This window comes from Heloderma suspectum, chromosome 2 (assembly GCF_057233095.1).
Source record: "Heloderma suspectum isolate Gila_16-S chromosome 2, 16-S_ref, whole genome shotgun sequence".
Taxonomy (NCBI): domain Eukaryota; kingdom Metazoa; phylum Chordata; class Lepidosauria; order Squamata; family Helodermatidae; genus Heloderma; species Heloderma suspectum.
The window spans coordinates 341,737,960-341,764,366 of NC_139459.1; the positions used below are offsets into that span (position 1 = coordinate 341,737,960).

Sequence of the window (26,407 nt, forward strand, 5' to 3'; positions counted from 1 at the left end):
CCAAGGGAGCAAGTCTTAAGGCCTCCTAGTAAGAGCAAGGCTACTGAACTCAGAGGGAAGAAGCAGGCTTGTATTAAGCAGGGCTGTGTGCTGCTTCAGATCCAGATCCGAAATTCTGAACGGAAGCAGAATGATTCGGACCAAATCAGTCTGGCTCCAAGCAGCATCTGGATTGTTCAGAAGTGGGCTGGATTGTTCCGAATCGCTTCAGATCGCTTCAGATAATTCTGAAGCCCAGACAGCCTGTCTGGGAAATGTAACAATTTCCTTAAGATTAGGGAGGGGGAGAGGAACTGAGTCTTGACAAGTCACATCAAGCTGCCAATAGAGCTGAACTTTTAACTGAGCAGTCTTCAGTCACAGTCAGGTGATAGAGAGTGGGGTGCAATCACTCGTCTATAAGGAAAGGCTTCAATGTTTGGGCTATTAAATTTAGAAGAAAGGCAGATACGGGGGGAGGTTTATAAAATGGTATGGAGTAGTGAAAGTGGTGCAGTGCAATAAATAAGCTGAGTTCAGTATGACTTTTCCCCATGTAATGTGTATTGCAGCCAAAGAGATGTTTAAGCTTTTTCTTCCCTTAATGAGGAGCCTCACGTCATCCAGTGAAGCTGAATAGTGGCAGATTCAGGACAGACAAAAGGAAAGTACTATTTGGACTAAAAAAAAACTAAACTAAACTAGAGATTAGGGATAGTGATCTCCTAATGGTCACCTTAAAAACCTTCCGATTAGGATCAGAACCCTGTGTGGCTTGACAGTTTTTACCTTTTGTTTTAGTCTTTGAGGAAAGGAAATTTTATGCATGGCTAGCACAAAAGCCACTGGACCTAACTGTCTGAAATTTGGCAGGTTCAGTCAGTTCTGTAGAGGCTTCCAGGTCCCCAAATTCCATGCACTCATGTGGAAGCCCTCCAAAATTATAGCTCTTTGCTTTGACAGATTTTCTTGAAAAAAGCAAATTCTTCCTGTGACTAGCACAAAAGGCACTGGACCTAACTGCCTGAAATTTGGCAGACACAATCACCTGCATGGGAGATACCAGGTCTCCAGATTTCATTAATTTATTATACAAACAAAAAAAGGTATGGCTGTTTCTGTTTTCCAATGCAAGACAATGGGAAAATGTAAAAATAAAAATAAAATAAAGACAAGTAGGACAGCTCAAAAGATCCAGGGCACATCTCAGAAGATCCAGGGCCCATGCCCAGGTGGGTCTCTTTCTAAAAATGCAAATGGAGGACACCCCCTGTAATCCCTTCCAGCCCTCCTTCACACATCATAACTATAATAAGTGTATGGTTATTTAATCAATCAACACTATCACAGTAGTGACCACCACAGTCCACAGGCACCCTAAGAGGTCATCCAGACCAACCCCCAACATCATAACACTATGTTTATTTGGAAGTAAACCTCATTCAGTTCCAGAAAGCGATTGCCCACATAGAAATCCCATCACATAAATATATCCATCCATCCACATATTTTACCTTTTAATTTTTATTATAACAAACGTCTTTTAAAATAACCACCCTGTGCTTTTCTTCCTCCCTCTTCTCCTTCCTGCAAGTATTTACCAGCACCTTTGTGACTGCAAACTCCAAAGTGGGGCAGTCGCCTCTTTCTTTGTGCTGTGATCCTCATCTCCTGCCTTGCCCCAACAATAGCTCTGGCTCCAGGTGCAGTGGTGGTGGCGGCTGCCTGAATGGGGGGTTGCTTGTGGGATCTTGTAATCCACTATAGCTCCCCATTCCCTCTCTCTACTACTTTGTCCCTTCCATTTGCAGTGAGACCGCAAAGTGGAAGGCAAAAGGAAGAGGGGCCGACCAAGGGCAAGATGGATGGATGATATTCTGGAGGTGACGGACTCGACCTTGGGGGAGCTGGGGGTGGTGACGGCCGACTGGAAGCTCTGGCATGGGCTGGTCCATGAAGTCATGAAGAGTCGGAAGCGAATGACCGAATAAACAACAGCAAAAGAAAAGTTATGGGGAAGGAAGGAGGGAAGTGGGTTTCCCATAGCCCCCAGAGCCAGTTCGTGGAGCCATTGTTCCTCCCATGTGACACTGTCAAGCTGATCATGTTCTGCTTCCTCCTTGCTTGCTGAATACACTCTTAAGCAGACACAAACGTTAAGCTTCGTCTTAAGAATGTACAAACACACGGCATGGTGTTCCATTAACCAGTGGAGGCTGGTGGCTCCAATGTCATGGGGCAGTGGATTCGGTCTGGGTTTCAGTCAGAACCAGCCAGAACTCTAAAAGAGCTATCCAAGGTACTGAACCTGACCCCCCCCCCCGCAAATAGATTCAGCACATTGGATGGCTCCTTTAGAGTTCTGACCAGTTCTAAGCAAAACCCAGAGAGGATTCACTGTCCCACTGACATCAGAGCCACCAGCATCCACTGTAATTAACACCTCCTTCCACCAGCAGAGCAGTGCTCTCCCATTCTGAGTGCAGGCCTCGATGTGCCCCCAAAACCTGCTCCAGAGGGATAGGGGCCTCTCTAAAATAGATCTATGGATTTCACCCACAGTCAAGAGGGAGGCAGTGCCTGGTTTGTGACTGCCCCACAGTTGGGCTTTGTGATCATAACACTAGAACCTGGGGTCATCCCATGAAGCTGATTTGTGGGAGATTCAGGACAGATAAAAGGAAGGGCTTCTTCACACAGCACATAGTTAAACTATGGGATTTGCTTCCACAAAATGTAGTAATAGCCACTGTCAAGGTCCACTTTTGGCCTGGACCCCTTGAGCAACTCCTTAAGTATCTCTTGCTTCCTTAACAGTCCCACCTTCCTTCTTTTAAACTTCCCCTTCCCAGTAACGTGGGGTTTAGGCTGTAGACATGGGCTGACTGACACGCTAGACACAGGGTTTAACCACAACAGTTTACTAGTGTAGCAGCCATGTCGGGGGTCAGACTAAGTGGTCTCATGTTCTTGCTGAGCTAGCATAGTTTGGCAGGAACAGCAATGTAGAGACTTCCCCATCAGCAAGCCGAATTGCACAACACAGTCATGATTTTGCCTTTTTGCTTACTGCAAGACTGTATCCTTGTTCTCAAGATAGAATGTCCTATGGCCCATTTCCTGTACTATAAACAACTATACCAACTGTAAAACCACAGGAGAGGGAGTGGGAGAAAGGGTCGCTTGTGTGTCATCATCTCTATAAAAGTAATGTGTGGCTACGCCTCGGGGCTTTTGGCTCTTTGGAAAAGATTCCAGCCTTAAGCCCGCGCGTTAAATAAAGAATACTCATTTTTCTTTACTCCGTGGTCTCTCTGACTCTGATTTCTGCTACATAAATGGTGCCGTGACTCGGATGTGGCAGGCTCTGAGACGGAGAGGTGGCAGTTGCCTGCTCTTGATCGCCGCACCGGGAGGGAGAGCTCGGCGCACGCCTCCCTTTCTTGGCGCCACCGACCTTTTTGTCGGGTAAATGGGAGGGAGCCTGCGCCGGGATCGCCCAAACGGCAGCGAGCAGCAAGAGAACCTTGGGAAGCGGAGGAAGGAACTTGAGCCCTGCCTATATCGCAGCTGCAATTGAGTTGAAACCCACATTGGAAGCCTTCAGGAGTAAGGCAAGTATGGAGTAAAAGTGGGCCCCGCCTTTAGGGAGAAAGGCCACTGGGCAGAAAAAAAGAGGGCCCCGCCTTATGAAGAAGGTCAGTGTTAGTATACATATATGAAAAGAACCTACTCCTTGCGAGTAGAAGGGGGGCCTGATCACACCCCCGAGCGGGCGCCAGTACCCAGCACGCCAGTACTCAGTAGGAAGCTGAGGAAGCTGGGGAAGCCGCTTTCCGCTCTGGTGAAAAGTGGGAAAAGTGGGTGGCAGGGACATATGGATGCAGTGGAGAGATTGATGATGGTGTGAGTGGCTACTGCAGTTTCTGATGCATACCGTTGACCGTCCGGGTGCCCAGGCCAGTAGCAAAGTGCGTGGTGTGAAATTCCTTTTGTGTCGGCCAGTGAGACCCCTTACTCACTGACCAATCCCCTTTCCCTCCTTGTGTCTGTCTTTATCTTAGGAGAGAGGCTATGGGAGGTGGGGGAAGCAAGACTTGCACCCCCTTGAGATGTATGTTAAAAAAAAAAAAGGAAAAAGATTTTTTAAAAAGGATTCAGAATAGAGAGAGGAAATAGCAAAAAAGCTCAAGGTCGAGCTGAGAGAAAAAAAAAAGAACAAGATCTGAGGCTGTTAATCAGAGAAATGTTGCAAGACAGCCTGACTTTTGACGAAGCGTGGGAGTGTGAGGCTGAAGAAGTAACCATTAGCCTAGTGCGCCGGGAGGGCAGCAGGAGAATTGCCCACAATGTTCTGAGTTGTGCCACATCATCACCTCGCCTAATTGAGATGAAATCCCTAAGAAATGGAAACTGAAAATGAAGACCCAGAAGATGAAGGCGCAAAATGAAATAAAGGTGAAGAATCAGCCCCCAGGGCACAGGCTAGACCCCTCTTCGAGTGGAAAGTGTGCTATGCCCATAGGACGGTCCCAAGGCAGAATGAAGCAGAGAGACCATGATGAAGATCTCTGTCAAGGTAGCCGTGTTTAGCTTTGAACTGTCCTAGAATTTCATAGAGCCTGTAGACCATCAGCTATATGATTTCTGAAGAGCGTAACCATTAAGCTTTTGCCGTGGGATTCCCTGCAATGAAGAAATCTCACTGATTTGAGTGTCCAGTGTTACACTGCCTGAGTGTGTGTGCTGAAGAGACCGAGAAACCAGACAGCATGTTCCTGGCCAAGCCAAAATTACGCTACTACCATGCTCCTGGAAGCTGCAATAAACTGTGTAAGCTGGGAGACCCAACCTGATTGAGAAGAAAAGAAGATATTGGAGTAACTGTCTTGAAAAACAGTGAAATCTGTGTAGCTGGCTGGCTGACGCTGTCAGTGATGTTACAACTTTAAATTAAGACTGTTTTCCTGTTTGAGACCCCAGCGAAGAAAGCTAACCTGAGTTATTTGTTGCCCGTGCCAAAGCAAAGATTTGGCTGCCCTGTACCTCATCCTGTCCTGTTTTAAGCTTGGGATTTACAAATACAAACAAACTGGGAAGCTTGCCTTTGAAGTCCTGCAAATCACCCCACCGCCTCCCCGAAGATTAATGGCTGCCTGAAAAAAATGCAAGTATAAGGCGATGCCCATCACCCCCCCCCCAGTGTCCTGAGTTTCAGCACTTTGCTTTCGTGTACCAGATTAAAGGAAAGAGAAAAAAGAGTAAGTTTTAAAATGTCAAAGTCTGTATGAGCTTATCTCCATCAGCGTTCTCAGAGCCAGGGGGAGTCACCCAACTCCCTAGCTGGTCTGGCCTTGGCAGGCAGAGAAGCTAGAAAAGATGTCTGTGAGAACCTGACGGAAGTAAAATAAAATTTACAGAGGAGTTGCCCAGGTTAAAGTGTCACGGCTAGAGAGCTGAGCTGTGCCGTTCTGTTTAGACAGAGGCCTTGCTAAAAAGTTAAAGGCCCTTGTCTGTCAGAAGGGGTGTAGGGCCACACTTCCCCTTTTTTAAACTGATGCAAAAGTGGGGAGCCGTTGCTGGAAACATCTCATCTTCATTGCCCAGAGCCTTCTCTGTTTGGCTCCATCATCTGGGCTTTTTAGAGACACTCTGCACATGGACTAAAATTTTGAATTGTCAAAGACTTTCCATGGACAGTGCTGTGAAGCTTCTCATAAACTTGAACTCTCATTGCTGTAGACCATGTGTCTGTGTTTGTAGTCAGCTCAGTGTACAGCAGGCTAAGTTTGATCTATAACTTTTAGATTTCCTTCTGCCAGAACTCATGCAGCATAGAGTTGCCGATGCAAAAATGGTGACCTAAAACTCTTTGCGTGTGTGAGTATGCCCGTCCCTTGATTTTAATGGGCCCTGAGCTTTCAGCCAGAAGAGCAGTATAATTGCTGGATCTGCTCCATCATGCCTTACCATGCAAAAAGTGTTTTCCATTCATTGTGTTAAATTGCAGAAAGTTTGTTGTGTATATTTTATGATTTCTTAAATATCATAAAATATATGTGATATTTGCAGATTAGTGTTAGTTGCAACTCCAAATAATACTAAGTGTGGTTCCCAATGGATGACAAGGAGAAAGACAAAGGCAAGTAGAAAAGAAGGAATAGAGAAAGTAGAAGACAGAGAAGAAAAAAGAAGAAGAAAAAGGAGGCAAGAAGCAAAGAGAGAAAACATTTGTAGAAAAGAAGCGTGGCCATAGCTGCCCCCAGGGTAAATTAAAAGCAGCTGATTGTGCCTGAAGCTTATTACCTGGGATAAAGTAGCCACAATAATGTAATAGTTCTTTAAGATAAAAAAAAAATGTAACTAGAAAGAGAAGAACAGCCTATCCCAAATGTGTGTCATTGAGACTAGTGTAGGGCAGAAAAGTTTAAGTAAGTGAGTTTAACTTGCAAAAAGACAAGGCTGGTGCATAGAGCGGAAAGTTTTATATAAAAAGTTTGAAACATGATCTGCAATACAGGCAGATCAGCAAAAGAGAGAAAAAGCAAGAGAGGGAGAGAGGTTTCTCTCTCCCAACACACAAGCGGGGCTAAAGCGCCTCACCCAGTATCAAACCCTGCTGTTAGAAGCCATGACAGCAAGTATGAAAAAGTCAGTTAATATAACCAAAGTGTCTAAAGTGCTGCAAGGTGCTACCGAAGCCCCCAGAGCGTACTTGGAGCATCTTTTAAATGCCTATTGCCAGTATGCCCCCTCGACCCAGAGGCCCAAGAAAACGTAGACGAAGAAATGAAAAAGACCCGGCAGAGGCAGAAGATTCTTAAGAAAAAAAACAGTGTGCCCAGTGCGGACAAGATGGACATTGGTGGCGTAAATGCCCAAATGAAATAAATCAAATACATGAAAGAGAAAACCAAAGGGGCCAGAACGGGCGAGGGAGGAGACAGCTTAGTTAGCAACCAAACTGGAAAGCAGGGGTCTATAAAAATGTATAAAGAAGCCCCCTTCATTAAAGTGGCTAAAGCCAAAAGTCTTAAATAAGACAGACCGGGCCCCCTTAATCTCAGCCCTGGGAAGCCCCTAGTCACTGCCACTGTGAGGGGCCATGACACTGACTTCATAATTGACACTGGAGCAGCATCAAGAGCAAGCAAACGTTAGCCTTAAACAAGGAGTCCAAACACTGGGCAAAGTTCTTCAAGCCCAGCGTCGCTTTGTCTTAGAAAATAAGCCCCAATTCCCATTACAGAGATTCATCCTTTCCAACCAGGAGATAAAGTATGAGTTAAAGAGGGAAAAATGACCCTTTGACTCCCAGATGGAGAGGACCAAAAACTGTTATACTTTCCACCCCCACAGCTATGAACTCGTGTACATTAAACACGAGTCAAGAGAGCGAAAGGAGGGGAATGGACTGTAAACAGACATCCTAAAAATCCTTTAAAAATCATTCTGAAAAAGCAGTAAGAAGACTCAGGCTAGACCTTACTGTGGACACACCCTGCATACGGTCAGACCTGCAACTGGAGAATTGAAGAAGGGGACTAGACCCTACTGCAGCTTGCCAGGTGAATAGCTGCCCGGCGTACGGTCAGATCCCAAAGAAGATCAAACATGAGTGTTGTAGTGTTAGTAGTGTTGCATTGTGTTTCCTTAATAAGGTGCAAAAAGGGGGGCCTGCCCCTGGAGAAGGTAGTTTGTCCCAGCAATTTGCTGATAATTACTGGCTTCACTTAGCTAACATCACTGGGATAAAGTATTTTTGTTTACCAAAAGATATACCTGCAAACAGGCTTATTAGCTCTTGCCTAATACCTGTCTGTAGACATCCTGGGAAAATTCAAAAAGATACCATGTTAAGAGTTTATGGTGTAAGTTTAACTTATTCCCAAAATGCTAATTGGGGCGTGGTTGCAAAGATCCTACCCCCTACAGAGTTCACTCTATGCACCCCCATCGTTGCTGAAACAAATACTACGTGTGCACGAATGCTTAATTGTCAAAAATTTTCCAGAAAATATAAAGCTATCCCTGGCCCCCTTCCACTGTAATAAAATTCAAAACATATCTTTTAATGATGCCCACATACTTTTGCCTCATGGATGGTTTTAGACATGTAGTTCCCGCACTTGGTCATTCATTCCTGCCAACTTGTCTAATAACCACCCATGTTGCCTCAGCCTCCTGGTGCCAATTCTTCCCCTGTGGCCCGAGAAAATCCGTCGACGGCAGCCTCGAGCACTCCAACTAACTAAAAATTGTAATAGTCATGTGCAGTTATATTCTGACTCAGAAAAATTGGCCTCAGCAATGTCACTGGTTGGGGTTCCAGGTTTAGCCTTGGCTGATGGTCTGGAGATCAACCGGTTAGCTTGCAGCTTAGCCAAAAGCATAAATGCCACCTCACGAGCATTGTCATTGTTAAATAAAGAGTTGCGTGATCTAAGAGGTGCGGTTCTAGAAAATAGAGCCAGTATAGATTACCTCTTCCTTCTTCATCATTTGGGTTGTGAGACACACCAAAAGCTCTGTTGCTTTAACTTAACTGATAATGGCAATGCTGTAGATGAACAGATCAACAAACTGCACCAAATAGTTGCTGACATCAAAATAGAGCAACATAATTGGCTCGACTGGTTGACCTCTTGGCTTCCAGATCTCAGCTGGCTCAAAGCATTATTTGTTCTGATTTTACCAGTAGCAGTGGTAGGGGTACTGTTATGCCTCTGCATCCCCTGGTTTATGCGTTGCTTAAACAATCTGTTTATTGCCTCAGCCACAAAAACAGCCGCCCGCTATGCTTTAATAGCTCAACAAGATATTACATAAGAAAGTTGCCATAAAAATCCTGTGTTATGCCTTGCCAACCGAGATGTGTAATGAAATGCTATAATTGTAATAAAATTATGCATTTAAGGGGGGAATGTAGCAGCCATGTCGGGGGTCAGACTAAGTGGTCTCATGTTCTTGCTGAGCTAGCATAGTTTGGCAGGAACAGCAATGTAGAGACTTCCCCTGTCAGCAAGCCGAATTGCACAACACAGTCATGATTTTGCCTTTTTGCTTACTGCAAGACTGTATCCTTGTTCTCAAGATAGAATGTCCTATGGCCCATTTCCTGTACTATAAACAACTATACCAACTGTAAAACCACAGGAGAGGGAGTGGGAGAAAGGGTCGCTTGTGTGTCATCATCTCTATAAAAGTAATGTGTGGCTATGCCTCGGGGCTTCTGGCTCTTTGGAAAAGATTCCAGCCTTAAGCCCGCGCGTTAAATAAAGAATACTCATTTTTCTTTACTCCGTGGTCTCTCTGACTCTGATTTCTGCTACACTAGTAGATTTAAAGCAAACAAATTACAACTAAAAGTATTTACACAATAGCGTTGAGTGATACAAAAGGCATGAAAAGAAAAGAAAATTTGCAAAATGCAAGTTCCTTTACCCTAACTATCCTTAGACTTTTCTAGGCTGCTTCTTCCTGCTCTTTCTTCAGACTCTTCTTCAGGCTCTGGCTGCCTCTCTCTGCTGTTCTTTCTGCTGCTGCTGCTGCTGCTCTGGTCTTTCTGACACTCTTTTTATACCCTCCTCCCCCCAAACTGAAAGTACTGCTTCAAATCTGAAGAAATGTCACCAGGGGAATTGAAATAGGAACTTAACCAGAGAAATGAAACTACTCCTCTCATGGTTACCCCCTCCCAACAGAAAACTCCAGTCCTCTAAGCATGACCTCCCCCCCCCCTTTGTTTCTGTAGGCCTCAAACCTTCACAGCCACCCATTTGGATGGCTTCAAAAAGGGGTTAGAGAAATCCATGGAGGAGAAGGTTTTCAGTGGCTACTAGCCCTGATGGATATATGCTACCTCCAGCATCAGAGGCAGTATGCCAATGTGCACCAGTTGCTGGGGAACATGGGCAGGAGGGTGCTGTTGCATTCATGTCTTGTTAATAGGTTTCCTGTGGGCAGCTGGTTGGCCACTGCATGAACAGAATGCTGGACTAGATGGACCCTTGGTCTGATCTAGCAGGGCTCTTCTTATGTTCACGGCACTACCAGTTGCCTGAGGCACAGATCCAATATACAGGATTTTGCCTTTCCATGTCCCTTTGTTAATCTCACCCCTTGCCCGATGGATGTGGTTCCATTTAATACAGAGAGATGGCTTTTGTGATTGTTGTGCTTTCACTTTTGCATAACAGAAAGGACTTTTACAAACAAATTATAGAAAAAGGCAACATTCCAGTACATTCATAGTGCCTTGCAAGACCATACTGGGCACACTTGCATTACAACTCCATTCAAAGTGAAATGACCACCACAAGTCAAGTCTCAAAGAAAAAAAAGCTGGCATTACTATAGGGAAAATGCTGGAATGCAATGGGCTAGCAATAGCATTGTCAGGATGAACAATGTCAATTCCAGGGAAAAGGACTAGCACAGAAGTACATTTTATTGTAAATAACTGAATTGCTGCTACAGAAATCAATGTTAATGATAGGATATACTAAAATATTGGTTTGGGTTTGGGGACACAGTGTTGGAGGAAGGGAAACCACCTCCTTAAGGTAGGCTTACCAATAACAGTAGTTAGTAAAATTACCAGTCTATGTGTGTGTGTGTGCGTGTGTGTGTGCACGCGCATGTCTATATAGTACATATTCCCCATATCTTACATAGGTTGTGTGTCCCACCCCAGCAATAGCCCAAGAGTACTGCCGTGTGGCCAATTTAAAGAGACTGATATGTGTGCAGAGAGCCATTAGAATAAAAGATACCTGTCTTTTTAGCAACAGATGGTTTGACCTGCAGACGCTGTGCCCTTGTGAAACCAGGAGTGGAGTGCTATCCACCAACTAAGTCCTGCACAGCCTATGAGGATGCCTGCTTCACTTTTAAAATCTTTCGAGGTAAGGAGGTTTTCTTTTCTTTTCCCTAGGTGCATTCATTCTCTTCGCAACATTTTGTCATGGAGCTGCACTTTTGGAGAGAGTAGGGATGGGGGAGAATTTCTCCCCGAAACTTTGGGGGGCCGAGCGCCAACGCATTCGGCCCCCCGAAATCGGCGGTGAAATTCTCCGCCCCCCCCCGGGATGGGACTTACCTCCTCCAAATGTCCCTCCCGGCGACGGGTCCCAGCAGCGGTTTGGCGGGCTTTCGTCCGGGGGCGGGGGCGGCAGCCGGTCTTTTGACTGGCTGCCGCCGCCGCCATTACAGCTGAATTAAAAAAACCAAACACCTGTGATAGGCTACGTAACGATTAACGTAGCCTATCACGGCTAGATCTGCAAAGTCAGCTGTGATAGGCTACGTAAATCATCACGTAGCCTATCATGGGTGACTTTGAAAAGAAAAAAAAAAGCGTGTATGCAAATGGCGGCAGCCCATGGGCGCCGCCATTAGCATTCCTTATTTGGCACATCTAGTCTACGTAAAGATTTACGTAGACTACGGCGAAAATAAGGGCAACGCTGTGTTGCCCTTATTTTCGCCGTAGTCTACGTAAATCTTTACGTAGACTAGACATGTCAAAATAAGGAACGCAAATGGCGGCGCCCATGGGCCGCCGCCATTTGCATATGCGCTTTTTTTTCTTTTTTTCAAAGTCACCCGTGATAGGCTACGTGACGATTTACGTAGCCTATCACGGCTGACTTTGAAAATCTAGCCGTGATAGGCTGCGTAAATCATTACGTAGCCTATCACGGGGTCTTTTTTTTTTTTCTTTTGAAGTTCACGGCCGGGGAGACAGGGCGCTTCTCCCCGGCCTGAATTTCGGCCGGGCGAGGCGGGAAGCCTCCCCCCCGGCCTGAACTTCGGGGGGAGAAGCGAAGCGCCTCCCCCCCACCACGAAGCAAGCTGCGAGACCAGGTAAGTGACTGTTGTACATCCCTAGGAGAGAGTGCAGGAAAACCGTCTTGCACAGGCAACTTCCAGCTGGGCATGAGTCCCTTGAGCTGTGCCACACAAGGCAGCTCTCTAGCCGGCTCATAGATCTGAATCAGACCTGGTCCCAGAATTCCCTGCAGCTAATGACACTCTTGAGTCATGCGCCCTCTGGAAGAATCCTGTTTGGAAGACGACCTGGAGTTGTATGGATTTTGTTGAATTGGTTCCATCTGTGTTTCATGGATTGTCAGGCATCTTCCATTTTGTCATCCACTCACTGATGGAAGCGAATTTTCTGTTCTAGAATTTTGTTTATTTGCAAATGTGCATTTGCAGAAGTGCACATTTGTTAATGTACAATTGTTAACTTGCACAACAGTGCAGTTGCAAGAAAAAAATTGCACAGAATGAATGAAATTGCTTGAATCCCCCCGAATGTAAAAAAAAAAACTAATGACAACAACAACAACAACAAAAAACAGGCTTGCAAATCCATGGAATCCATGGGACTCAGAAAAAAGCCAGTCTGCTATGTATTCCACAGGTAGGGATGTGCAAACCCCTCCCCATCCAGCTTCTCTGGGACCCTGCCCAGCCACTGCCCCCACTTACTGGTCCCCGGACTGTGCTTGAGCCCCTCCCCTGCTCAGCGAGCAGCCCACATGCACCCCAGTGCCTGTTGAGGCCGACTGGGGTGTGTGTGTCCTGAGCCCTTGGGAGAAATGGCCACCTTACCATCTGCTCAAGACACATTTTGCTCCATACCTCAGACTTGGAGGCAGACATGGAGTGGCCACCTAGCCCAGAGAGCGCAGGCACCTAAAGGTGCAGGGGCAACGGAAGGATAAGGACTCATCCTGAGTAGAGGTATACTCATTGGCAGGGGTCTACTCATGAGTAGACCACTCTTCAGGTGGCACTAATGGCTTGCAGCTGTTCTCTCGGTGGGGCTCTGATGTTTCAGGCTTGAAAGACTTCTGTGCTGGATCGCTGTCTGTGCACTTGCCTGCAGAAGCCTGTCTTGTATTTTCCTGAGGTGCAAGGTCTTCTCTGGAACTCCCTGTGTTTGGCCTTTGAACTGCCCGCTGATCTGGCCTTTGGAACTGGCTCTGGTAAAATCTCCAGAGCGCTGTCCCAGTGCCACCATAAGCAGGGCCCTGTGCAAATGACCCATTCGTGGTCTGGGTGACACTAGGATTTGAAGTGGTGAACTCCTCGCCTTGGGAGAAGGTGCAACAGTTCAGGCAAATGGGGATGATATCGGAACCATTCCACAGTGTCTAAACAAGACAAGCCCTGAGGTTCAAAAGACAGTTAGTTCAACATGCACAGAGTACTAGTGTTGTACAAGCTCTCTGTCTGCATACATCTCACTAGTTGTAATGGTGAATAATGTCTCAGTTAACTATAACAATAAAACAAAGACTGTCTCTTCTCTCTCCCATCCCAGGACATCAGCTAGACAAAGTAATACGAGGCTGCTTGGAGGGTAGCTCTCGGAGTTGTGGAAAAAAATGGGAGGATCCAGGGCTTAATCGCCAATATTCTTTCGATTGCTGTTCTGACTCAGATGACTGCAATGCTCATAATTAGTTCATTAGAACGTGTATATCAAGTTTAGGTCACTTCATCTGGTTCTACGTCTGCTGGAGTGGGTAACCCAAAATGAAAAGGAACCACAAAGCTTCAAATAAAGTTGAAATGCTATTGAAGAAATATGTCAATTAGAAAATGCTTTAAAATCTGAAAGGATACAAACACACAGACAACACCAAAATGAACAACAACCCCATCTGAGAAATAGGGTAATAAAACAACCAGGGATAAATACATCCAGCTAATCTAACTAGATTGTGTCCCTATTTTATCCAGGTTCCCTATAAAAGCAATATCTTACAGTCATTGATCTGGCTGTCTTGATCACTTCTCCAGATCCAGCAGCTCTGGCTTTTTTTTCTGTAGGACTCTGGGCTTCTTCCCCTCTCCCTCCTCTCCTTCTTCTCTGCTTTTCTGATTTTTATCTCTCTCTCTCCAACTCTGACCAATCAGGAGGGTAGCTTCTTGTTCACTTTTGCAAATGAAGTTTCTGTTTCCTGAGTTGAGACTTCTCCTTCTCTCTTCCTTTGACCTCCTGTTAAACTTTAAAAGCTCTTGGCTTCCTAAGCAGACCTCTTGACCTCTATACTCTAACAAAACTTTTGGCCTCCAAACTATTAACCTTTGGGCCGAAACTGAGGTGTGTGTGTGCGTGTGCGCGCGCGCATGCATGTACACCCACAGAGAGAAATTTAACACTATAATGTCCTCCAACAGGGATAGGTAACATGCCCTCCACATGGCATTGAGTTTGGCCTGTAAGAGATATTAAAATAATAATTAGTTCCAACAGAAGGCAGCTTAATATCCTTCCAATATTACCTTCCTGTCTTCACCAGGTTTTTTTTTTTTAAACCCTATACAGTGAGTTCATTCATATAATCAGGTTTTTTGTCATTCAGGAATTGGTTAGGCTTATAATAACACATATTGACAGAGGAGGGTCTGTACTGTCCCTACTACCTCATTTCACCTCTTGCCACTGCTCCTTTTGAGAGGGAACACTTCCCACAGCAGAGTGCCTGAGATTGTGTCCCCCCCCAACCCCAAGCAACTGCTGCAAGACTCTTTAGGGAAGGGGTCCCCAATCCCCGGTCCGTGGACCGGTACTGGTCTGTGGCCTGTTAGCAACTGGGCCACAGGGGTTTGCGAAACCCCCTCACCTTGGGTCCACGGGGGTTCACAGGGGGGGAGGTGATCCGTCCCTCCCCCCTGCCAGAATCCTCGCTGGCCCTGGCCGGCTCTGTTCTGTGGTGAGTCTGTGGAGCTGCCAGCCAGCGCCGGCTGCTGGCGGACTTCCAGCTGCTGGGACGCAAATGGCGTCCGTGTAGCGGATGCCATTTGCATCCCTGTTCTTCAAGTAATAGGCTACGTAAATCTTTACGTAGCCGATTACTGCAAAGAATAGGGATGCAAATGGCGTCCGCTAGGTGGACACCATTTGTGTGCCAGCGGCCGGAAGTCCGCCAGCAGAACCGCCACCCCCCCTGGTCCATGGAAAAATTGTCTTCCACGAGACCGGTCCCTGGCACCAAAAAGGTTGGGGACTGCTGCTTTAGGGGTCTTCCAGATAAACAACTAAAAAGCAGAATAAATGGGCAGTTGTTAGACAATTGAATTGCTTTTTATCTTATTCTTCTTTCATGTTCTGTTGCTATTTTGGGGTTACTGCTGATATTTTGGGGTTACTGCATTTCCCTAGGCCTAGATGCACCTGGGAAAATATGCTTCCCAAAACAATTACATTGGGAGGGGTGGGTGGGTGGTCAACCCCAAAAGCACCTTACCCCAAATTTCGCAAAATGGCAAGGGATTAGCATTGGATGAGGGTGTTATTCTTAAACACCTAAGAAGAGCCATGCTGGATCAGGCCAAGAGTCATCTTATCCAGCATTCTGTTCACACAGTGGCCAACCAGCTGTCCAGGAAACCCACAAGCAGGAATGAGCCTCCCACTCATGTTCCCCAGCAACTGGTGTAGATAGGCATACTTGCTGCTCAATATGTTCAAAAATAGGTTGCTGTTAGCTAGATGAGGACTCTTGCATCTCCAAGTTGTGCAGCAGAGGAGCTACCGAAATGTATCACAAAATAAAAACAAAATAAAACAAAATAAAAGGTGTACAAAATGGTGGCTTATTACAGTGAAGAGGGGTGGCTAGCCTTGATGCTGATATAATGTTGTACAACAGCCTTGTAGTGGAGTTGTATAGTAGGACTGTGCACCACTTTGGTACGAAGCCTGAATAACATGGTGAAGTGGGCTGATTCAGAGGTGCCTCATCATGATACAAAGCGGATCAGACCAGCACCGAGGCGCCCACGAGTGAAGCGGCTCCTCCACAAAGCGACATCCGCCTCGCATATTCGGAGATTTTCTTATGCCTTCTGAGCAGCCTAGACAGGCCGTATCCAAAATGTATCAACTTCTGAAAGATCACACCGAGGGGCAGGAGGAGAAAGGCAGAGGGGAGAAGGCAAAAGGAAGAAGGAGGGGGAGGCGAGCAGAGGAGGAGGAGGAAGTGTGCTTCGATGAATGGGGACTCTAGGGCTGAACCTACACCAGCAGTCTCCAATCAGAGACAGTGGTGGAGGAGGGGGGTATATACATTGTTTGGCGAGAAGCTGCTTTTGTTTGTTGCATGAGCTGTTCCTTTGGGAGAGGGCTGTGTTTGTTTGGTTAGATGTGGGGTGTCTGTGTGCAGTCATTGCAGCTTCTTGTTAGATTCCTTCATTCTCCATTGCAATCTGGCTATCCTAGATTTTTTTTTTTTTTTTAGCGAACATTGTATTTAGCTAGCTTCTGCAGGGATCGGTCCTTGGCTCCTTGCCCAAGCTGTTCCTTTGGGACTGTTTTTTGTTTTTTTTAAAGTTTGGCACTCATTGCAGCTGCCTTGTCCTATTCTTCCTTTCTACGAGTTGTTCATTCTGTGTATTCATTCCACTCGGTCCTTCCAAGGCCGTATCTACATGGCACCGATTTCATTGTTTGCTCGGTAGGAGCTGTGCAGTATTAGCACTGCAAATTAACAACTGGGGCGGTAGATGGGAGGGCTAATGCGGAATTCCCCAGTAGGGAAGAGCAGAGAGAGCAGAGCTGGGGAGGAGGGTGCGCAACTAGCATGTAGGACTTGCTTGTGAGTAGATGTTCATAACAAACCCTACATACACATTTCTGAGGTGGACAGGCAAGCAGGCAGGTGCTGCCTCTGGAGACTGAGCCCGCATGGAGAGCAGAGAGAGTGAAGCTGGGGAGGAGGAGAGTAGCACGTAGCCCAATCAACAGCTCCCCCTGCACAAACAGGCTCAATGAAGTTCTTCTGAGTGTGCATTAACGAAAATCATCTGCCCTGGCACCCACCCTTTCTCAACTGCACAGCTTCGAATCAACAGGCATCCACTGTTTCTCAGCCGTGTTCCTTTGTAGCCAAACATCTCCACTCTCAAGATCGATACTTAAAGGAGAGGGGCAGAGATGTGGAACTGAAGGCAATGAGTTACTTCCTGGCAGACATGTTTGCCCCTCTGCTCTCCCCCCGCCCCCTGCCCCAAGCTACTTTCCCTTCCACCAATCAGCACGGCTTCCACCAGCTCATTCTGGAGCTGCGAAGGAGGAGGGGCCTCACTAAAGATGCTGCGATTTCAATCCTAGGAAGGGACAGACAGCTCAACTCCCCACAGTGAACCCGAAGCACGTGAAAACTTTGCAGCAAATGGACTCTCAGAAAACCCGGATTTCTCCCTGAAAACCATGATTGGGCTGCGAAGTGGGGACTGCATCATCTGTCGCAAAGATCTTCCCTTTGAAGCAGCACCAGGGCAAATGGCTCATGTAGATGGGGCCCAAGATTTTTACAAACCAACATAGCTATTCTTCACTCGTTGCTTGGCTCCCTCCTGCCCCCCCACCTTTCTATTGTTCATTGTGCGAGATGGTCAAGGTGGTCAGCTGAGGACTCCAGAAAAGGCTGTGTTTGTTTTTTAATTTTGCCCCTCACTGCTGTTTGTTCTATTCCTTGTCATTTTTTTCATTCAACTCTGTCTTTTCTAGATTTTTAAAAACCCAGTCTTATCTTGATTTTGAAAAACAAACATTAACTTCTGTATGTTCCTCCGCTCCCCCCACCCTTTTTAATTAATATTCAACCATTTAGTTTTTTCTCTTTCTAAATTCTAAAATAAAGGCATCTATTATACCAACCTACCCATTTAGTGTCCCCCCCCCACATTCTGAAGTGAACCATCTGTTTCTTTTCCACCTTTATCCTCACAGAACATAAATTAGAGAAAGGGTTTTGTTCTGTTCTTTGCTTGCTCTTGGCTCTTATCGCCTCCGCCATCCTCCCGTTCTTCTTAAACTTTACATGTCTTCCTTAAAAGAAAATTAAGTATAAAACACTAATTAAAAAAAAAAAAACTTCTCCTTTGCTTAGGTAGTTCTGTATTTGCTTTTCTTTTGCTCTTGAGTGTCTGTGTCTGTGCGTGTGTGCTTGTGTTGTTGTCCAGCAAAACAATATGTCCAAATCGCAAGACAGTGGTGAAAGCACTACACACATATTATCTGTATTAATTAACTTATTATTCCAACTTTTTTTCTTCTTTAAATATTCTAACAAAACAAAACATTACATAGGAAATCCAATTACAGTCAACTGGGATCACAGGAGTTTCAATAGATTAATAACCTTATAGTTATCCACAGAAGTTCTTCAGGGGTTTAAGATACAGTTGTAATTTTTGAAATGTAACTCTCCATATCTGTCCATGACATGATGGTCCCCAATCTCTCTTTCCAAGAATCCTGCCTGCCTGCCTGCCTGCCTGCCTGCCTTCCTTCCTTCCTTCCTTCCTTCCTTCCTTCCTTCCTTCCTCCTTTTAACCACTTTGTACATCTTTCCCTGCCAGCTTCTTTCTTTCTTTCTTTCTTTCTTTCTTTCTTTCTTTCTTTCTTTCCTCTCTCTCTCTCTCTCTCTCTCTAACCAACCAGTCTCCCTCCCTCCCTCTTTTCACCTACTTTGCAAATATGCTTGCCTACCTACTTCCTATCCCCACTCTTCCTTTTCAACTTCCTTCCTTCCTTCCTTCCTTCCTTCCTTCCATATATATATATATATATATATATACACATGTGTGTGTATGTGTGTAAATATTTTGGCCACCTAATGCGAAGAGAAAACTCTCTGGAAAAGACCCTGGTGCTGGGAAAGACTGAAGGCAAACGGAGAAGGGGACGTCAGAGGATGAGATGGCTAGATAGCATCACTGATGCAATGAATATGAACTTGAGTACGCTCCGGGAGACAGTGCAGGACAGGAAGGCCTGGCATGCCATGGTCCATGGGGTCACGAAGAGTCGGACACGACTGAATGACTGAACAACAACTATATATATATATATATATATATATATACACACACACACACACACACATATACATATATACACACACACACATACTTACTAAGAACAAAAACAATACAAAACAAAAACAACAACAACAACAACAACCGTCCCCCACCCCCCACAACAACCTGCTGGGAATTTTTTTTATCAAACCCAAACAGCAAGGTGAGTCCTTAAGTATAAACATATATTGTCCTCGATGAAAACTAATACATAATTAATACATAAACTTCATAAACTTATTTCTTCAACTCCGCCAAAGCATTTCAAATGTCCTGGGTTCTTTAGTCCTCAGAGCAGATATATTTGTAAGTATAACAAAAGGTTGCCAGTCCACATTAAATGATTCCTTCTTTTTTATGCCCGTTATGCCTCTCAGTTTTTCTGTTTTTCCAAAAGCACAATTTCCCATGTTACTTCATACCAACCTGAAATAGTTAAGCCTAGGGCTGTGCATGGACCCCCCGATCTGATTCGGATGCTGCTTTGGATCCTCCAAAGGAACCCCTATCCACTTTGGACTGATTTGAACCCCCCCCCCCGCTTTGACTCGGATCTGAACCTGAAGCGAGATTCAGATATCAGGATCTCCCGTTTTTGGCATTTTCCCTTTGACTTGCATGGGAAAACACAAACAGTCATAACTTTTTTAGTTTTTATGATACAGACATGAAATTTTGGGGACCACTCCACCCCCCTGGAGAGGAGGCCACTGGCAAAATTTCAGACAGTTATTCTGAGTTTCTGGGAATATATTTATGAACTGAATTCTTCTATGAGACTTTTTTTTTTTTTTACTATTGTTAACCATTATCATCAAGACATTTTTGAATTGTAATTATACTTGAGGGGTAGGAGTAAATCACTATTTTTATCTATCATTATTATTATTTGTTAAAATGATGCATTCTCAAACTGTACTCATGCCTGTTTGGTAGATGTCACACCATTTTGCATCCCTTAAGATAGCCAATTGCGTATTATCGTTTGGACTCGCATAATATTGCTATGTTGCCCACTCCAGAGGGTCGCAAGCATTATGTCAGAGCCCCTATAGGCCCTCTTGGTGGTTACTTGTATACACCTTGGTTACTTGTAATAAATAACCAAGGTGTGCCATTCCCAGATGTGCCACAATTCAAGGAGTAGGGTGGACTACTTAATATTCCACTTAGATCTACAATAGTAAAAAAGACAGCCATTATCTCTTGGAACATCAGCCCCATTCTTGATCCACCTCCAGAAGGAGGACAGGTTGATCTCTGGGGTGTGGGTGTGTTCTGTAGATAAAACCCAGCATGACCTCTGAGGAGCAGTCAGTTTCTCTCTCCCGGTGCTCAACGTCTGTCAAATGGGGTTCATGTACTTTGGGATTCAGGGGCCTCGCATGGCTCCGGCTTGGCTGCTTGCTGCTGCCTGTGTTGTCCTCTGCCTTGGACCAGAGGGTAAGTCCCACCTTTAAAGAAGTTAGGAGAAAGACGCCACCACTGGGTATCTACTATGACTCTTCCTGCTTTCTTTGTAAGGAGCCACAAATCCCTAAAAGGCTTTTTGAAGTAATGTACAGTTCCGGTCACCACACGTAAAAAGATATTATAGAGCTGGAAAAAGGGCAGAAAAGGGCAACTAAAATAATCAATGAAGGTACTGAGTGGGGTGGAGCAAGTTCCCTATGGGGAAAGGATACAACATCTGGTAGTGTTTAGCTTAGAAAAGAGGTGAGTGAAGGGAGACTTCATAGAGGTGTACAAAGTAATACTGGGTGTGTTGAAAGTGGGTAGGGAGACACTTTTCTCCCTCTGTCACAATACTAGAACCTGAGGATATCTGGGTTCCATCCATGGGAAATTAAGGACAGATAAAATGAAGTACTTCACACAGCACACAGTCAAACTGTGGAATTCACTTCCACAAGATGTGGTGATGGCCACGAATCTGGATGGGTTGAAAAGGGGATTGGACAAATTCATGGGGGAGAAGGCTATCAATGGCTCCTATTCCTGATGACTACGTGCTACCTCCAGTATGAGAGGCAGTATGCCTATGCTCCAAACAGCAGTTTCTTCACATCCACAGATCTGATGTCAGAGGGGGAGTGCATCCACTCCTTGTTTCAGTCAGGAGCATCTTGGATTGCTCCTTTGGAGGTTTGACTGGTTCTGATTGAAACCCAGAGTGGATTTACTTTCCCACTGACACTGGAGCCATCAGCCTCCACTGTGATCAGATAATCTCTTGGACAAAAGGGAGGTACTGGGCAGCTTTGCCAGGACTATGATCAAGTCCAGGATTCTCATGAGACACACCTCAGGCCACCTAGACTGATTATGTGTGTGTGTGTGTGTCTGTGTGTGTGTAGTACATAGGTTGTGTGTCCCAACCCAGCAATAGCCCAAGAGTACTGCTGCATTGTCAATTTAAAGAGACTGATGTGTCAGAGAGCCATTAGAATAAAAGACACCTGTCTTTTTAGCAATGGATGGTTTGACCTGCAGACGCTGTGCTCTTGTGAGACCAGGAGTGGTGTGCTATCCACCAACTAAGACCTGCACAGCCTATGAGGATATCTGCTTCACTTTTAAAATCTTTCAAGGTAAGGAGGCTCCCCCCCGCCTTTTTCCCTGGTGCATACATTCTCTTAGCAACACTTCTTCATGGAGCTGCAGGTTTGGAGAGAGTGCAGTAGGGATAGGCGGATTACTCACCCGGTTCTGGTCTGGGGCATCTGTTGCGGGGGGCGGGGGAGGCGATCCGTCCCTCCCCCCCCCGAATCCTCCCTGGCTGGCTCCACTCTGCTTCCAGACTTCCGGCCACTGCTTCCACACTGAGCCACAAATGGTGGCTGCTACGCCGCCCGCCATTTGTGTCCATGCCTTATTTATTTATTTATTTATTTATTTATTTTATTACACTTATATCCCGCCATTTTTCCTCTTTAAGAAACCCAAGGCGGCGTACATAATCCTCCTCCTCTCCATTTTATCCTCACAACAACAACCCTGTGAGGTAGATTGGGCTGAGAGTCTGTGACTGGCCCAAAGTCACCCAGTGAACTTCCATGGCTGAGTGGGGACTAGAACCTGGATCTTCCAGCTCCCAGTCCAACACTCTAGCCTCTATCATGGCCTAAGGCATGGATGCAAATGGTGGCCGCTACGATGGCTGCCATTTGTGGCCGCAGCAGCCTGGCAGCAGCTGGAAGATGACCCGCTGCCACCACCTCTGCATTTGCCGCAACCGCCGCCAGGTAGGTCTGTTCCGGGGGGAACTTCGCGGGGTGGTGGTGGGATCCAGCCTCACTGGAGTCTGTGGAGGAATTCTCCAATGTCTCTAGAGTGCAAGAAAACCATCTTGTACACACAGCTTCCGGCAGGGCAGGAGTCCCTTGAGCTCTGCCAAACAAGGCAGCTGTCTTCTCTGCTTATAGATCTGAACCAGACCTGGTCCCAGAATTCCATGCAGCTAGTGCCACTCTGTGTCATGTGCCCTCTGGAGGACTCTTCTTTGGAGGATGACCTGGAGTTGTATGGATTTTGTTAAATTTGTTCCATCTGTGTTTCGTGGCTAGTCAGGCATCTTTCGCTATGTCATCCCCTCATTGATGGAATCAGAGTTTTTGTTTGAGAATTTTGTTCATTTGCAAATGTTCATTTGCCCAAGTGCGCATTTGTTAATGCGCATTAGTTAACTTGCACAAAGGCACGGTTGGAAGCAAAAAAATTGCTCAAAAGGAAAAAACTTGCTCAAATCCCCATAAAAGTAAAAAACAACACAACACAAAAAACCTTGCCTGCAACTCCATGGAATCTGTGGGACTCAGAAAAAATCCAGTCTGTTGCACAATCCACAAGTCGGATTCATAGACATATCCATCTGAATCCATTCCCGACTTCTCTGACATCCCTACATGGAGTCTCCTGAACTGAACATCCTAGAGGAGCTGCCTGATGAAGGAGATCGGGGTAGTCCTGGACCATCATAAAGGTGTAGGCTCAGTTGAGGGTAAAGGACTCCTCTTGAGTAGAGGTATACTCATAAGCAGGGCTGTATTCATGAGTAGATCACTCCTCAGGTGGGAGTAATGGCCTGCATACTGACGTTTCAGGCTTGAAAGCCTTCTGTTCTGGATCAATGTCTGTGCACCAGTCTGTAGAGGCCTGCCTTGTATTTTCCTGACATGCTAGCAATTCTCTGGAAGTCCCTGTGTTTGGACTTTGAGCTGCCCTCTGATCTTGCCTTTGAAACTGGCCCTGGTGAAATCTCTGGAGCTCTGTCCCAGTGCCACCATGAGCAGGACACTGTGCAAATGACCCAGCCATGGTGTGGGTGACATTCTGATTTGAAGTGGCGAACTCCTCTCCTTGGGAGCCCATGCAAATGTGGATGATACTGGAACCATTCCACAGTGTCTAAACAAGACAAGTGCTAGGGTTCAAATGGGGGCTAGTTCAACACACACACTTCTTGTGATGTACAAGCTCTCTGTACACACACATCCCACTAGTTGTAATGATGAAAAATGTGTCAGCTAATTATAACAGTAAAACAGACACTGTATCTTCTTCCCCCCCATCCCAGATCATCGTTTAGAAAAAATAGCACGAGGCTGCTTGGAGGGGAGCTCTGACCGTTGTGGAAATAAATGGGAGGATACAACGCTTAATCGCCAATATTCTTTTGAATGCTGTTCTGACTCAGACAACTGCAATGCGCATAATTAGTTCACGAGAAAGGGTTTATCTGATTTGGGTCATTTAAGCAGGTTCTACATCTGTTGGAGTGGGTCACCCGAAATGAAAAGAGACCACAAAGTTTGAAATAAAGTTTAAATTTTATCGAAGAAAGGTGTCAAGACCCAATCTTTTCACATCTGAAGGGATGCGCGCACACACAATGCCAAAACCAACAACAACCCCATCTGAGAACTATGGTAATAAAACAACCGGAGATGAAGGTAATCTAACTAGACTGTGTCCCTATTTTATCCAGGTCCCTTATACAAGCAATATCTTACAGTAGGGCTGTGCTCTGCTTCGGCCCAAACTCCGAGTCAAAGCAGAGCACCTCGGGCTGTCTCAGAGTCGAGGTGGAGGATGCATGAAGTGGCCCAAAGTGGATCGGGTAACTCTGAAGCACTTCGGTGCGCTTTGGAGTGATCTGGAGGCCCAGCCGTCTCCCCGCCCCCACTGCCACTGCCCAGCCCCCAGCCCCATACCTGATCCATTGGACTATCGCTGGCAGCTGTCCTGTTCCGGGGAATGGGGGCAGCCCTTTTTAAAATGGCGACTCCCTGTATTTCCGGAAATACAGAGAGTTGCCATTTTTAAAAAAATGGCTCCCCCCATTCCCCGGAACAAGACAGCTGCTGGCGCGCCTCCAGAGGGCCTGGGAGCTGGCCGCAGCAGTGGCTCCCCCAGCAGCAATGGTAGCAGTGGCAGCAGTGGCAGCAGACTGCCCTCATTGCAAGCTGCCACCGCTGGCCTCACTCAAGCCCTCACTGGCTCCTTGCAAGCAAGGAACCCATGAAGGCTCGAGCAGAGGCAGGAGTTGGCTTCCAACCATGTGCCCTCCCCTCCTTGCAAGGAAGGGAGAGAGCGCAGTTGGAGGGCGACTCCTGCCCTTGTGCCTGTTGGCGGTTGGTGGGCTGTGAAGGGCAGCGGTTTCTAGGGATGTCAGAGAATTCCGCCACGGATCTCGGTGAGGCCGAATGCCAGTGCATTCGGCCCCCCGAACTCCATAGTGGAACGGCCTGCCCCCCCGCCCCCCCATGGATCCCCCCCCGGGACGAGACTTACCTGGGGCAGATCTTCCGGGCGGCGGTGGCTGCGGCGGCTGGTCTTCCGAATGGCCGCCACCGCCATTTGCAGTCTTGTAAAAAATAAATAAATAAATGACGTAATAGGCTATGTAAAGATTTACGTAGCCTATCATGGCTGGGTTTTTTAAAAAAATGACATGATAGGCTACGTAAAGATTTACGTAGCCTATCATGGCTGGATTTAAAACAACAACAACAACCTGCGTACGCAAATGGCGGCGGCTACGGCCACCGCCATTTGCGTTCCTTATTTTTGGTCATTTTAGTCTATGTAAAGATTTACATAGACTATGACGGTGAAAATAAAGGGGAACGCAAATAGCGTAGCGGGTGCTATTTGCGTCCCTTTTTGATTCGCCATTTTAGCCTACGTAAATATTTACGTAGGCTAAAACGGTGAATCAAAAAGGGACGCAAATAGCGCCCGCTACGCTATTTGCATTCCCCTTTATTTTCGCCATCATAGTTTACGTAAATATTTACGTAGATTAAGACAGCCAAAAATAAGGAACGCAAATGCCAGCGGCTGTAGCTGCCACCATTTGCGTACGCGGTCCCCCCCCCCGAGCCCTCCGCGGCCAGAAATCCGGCTGCGGATGGCTCTGGCCTGGCTGGGCCTGGCCGGCTGCTCTGCGGAGCTGCTGCGGAGCACAGACGGCCGTGGAGGATTCCAGGGGGGAGGAATGGATCGCCTTCTCCCCCGTCAAGGATTCCGGCGGGAGGAACAGAACGCCTCCCCCCCCCACCATCAACATAATCTGCGGAAAGGTAAGTGACTTTCGTACATCCCTAGTGGTTTCCCTGGTAGCCCCTTTTCTGGCGGCTCCCCCAGCTGCACCAACAGAGGGTCCCTGGTGGTACCAGCAGCTGTGGCAGCAGCAGCTGCCCTGGTGGAAGCACCTCAGAAGTAACTCCCACGGTGGTCAATGAGGCTTGCCGCTTGCCCTCTGAATGCCCACGTCAGAACTTACAGAGATCCCCCTCAATTGACATGGCACAGTTTAAAGCCTAGTTCCTTAGGTGCAGTAAAGCGCGATCTTGAGGCACCGATTCTCCTTTGTTTGGTTTATTGCCTTAGGAAGTAACAACTTCGATCCTCCGTTATAAAGATCCTGCGGGTTAAAATGGGGGCTGGTTCCCATCTTTGTGTTTACTGCTCTCTTCCCACAACAAACCCATTAGTTTCTCCTCAGAAGTAACTCCCACGGTGGTCAATGAGGCTTGCCCTCTGAATGCCCATGTCAGAACTTACAGAGATCCCCCTCAATTGACATGGCACAGTTTAAAGCCCAGTTCCCTAAGTGCAGTGAAGCGCGATCTCGAGGCTCTGATTCACCTTTGTTTGGTTTATTGCCATAGGAAGAAACTACTTCGTCCGCTCATTATAGAGATCCTGCAGGATAAAATGCGGGCTGGTTTCCATCTTTGTGTTCTCCCCCCCTCCGCTTTCCCAGGACAAGCATATATGTGTCTACTCAGAAGTAACTCCCATTGTGCTCAATGAAGCTTGCCCCTGAAGTGCAGGTGTATCTGGAGTTTCAGGGGAAAGGAGAAAGGGGAAAGGGGGGAGCCTTTCTTAGTGGTTGAGTAGCCCCTGCCAGTCAGATGACGTTCACTCCACCCCCCACCCCCCGGAAGTATGTTCTGCGAAGCGATTTTACTAGTCTGGAGCACTCCATCATGGAGCCCTGCATGGACCAAATCTCAGCAAAGTTGATTCCTTT

At 46.5% G+C, this 26,407-nt stretch overlaps 1 long non-coding RNA gene across 1 annotated transcript; it reads left to right on the plus strand.

Annotated features, from left to right (window-relative positions):
* Positions 1-4,242: 4,242 nt before the first annotated feature.
* LOC146355250 (uncharacterized) lies at positions 4,243-13,575 on the plus strand. Its single transcript, XR_014787136.1, has 3 exons — positions 4,243-5,240; positions 10,767-10,886; positions 13,316-13,575. It is a non-coding gene; the product is annotated as an uncharacterized LOC146355250 (long non-coding RNA).
* Positions 13,576-26,407: the final 12,832 nt, after the last annotated feature.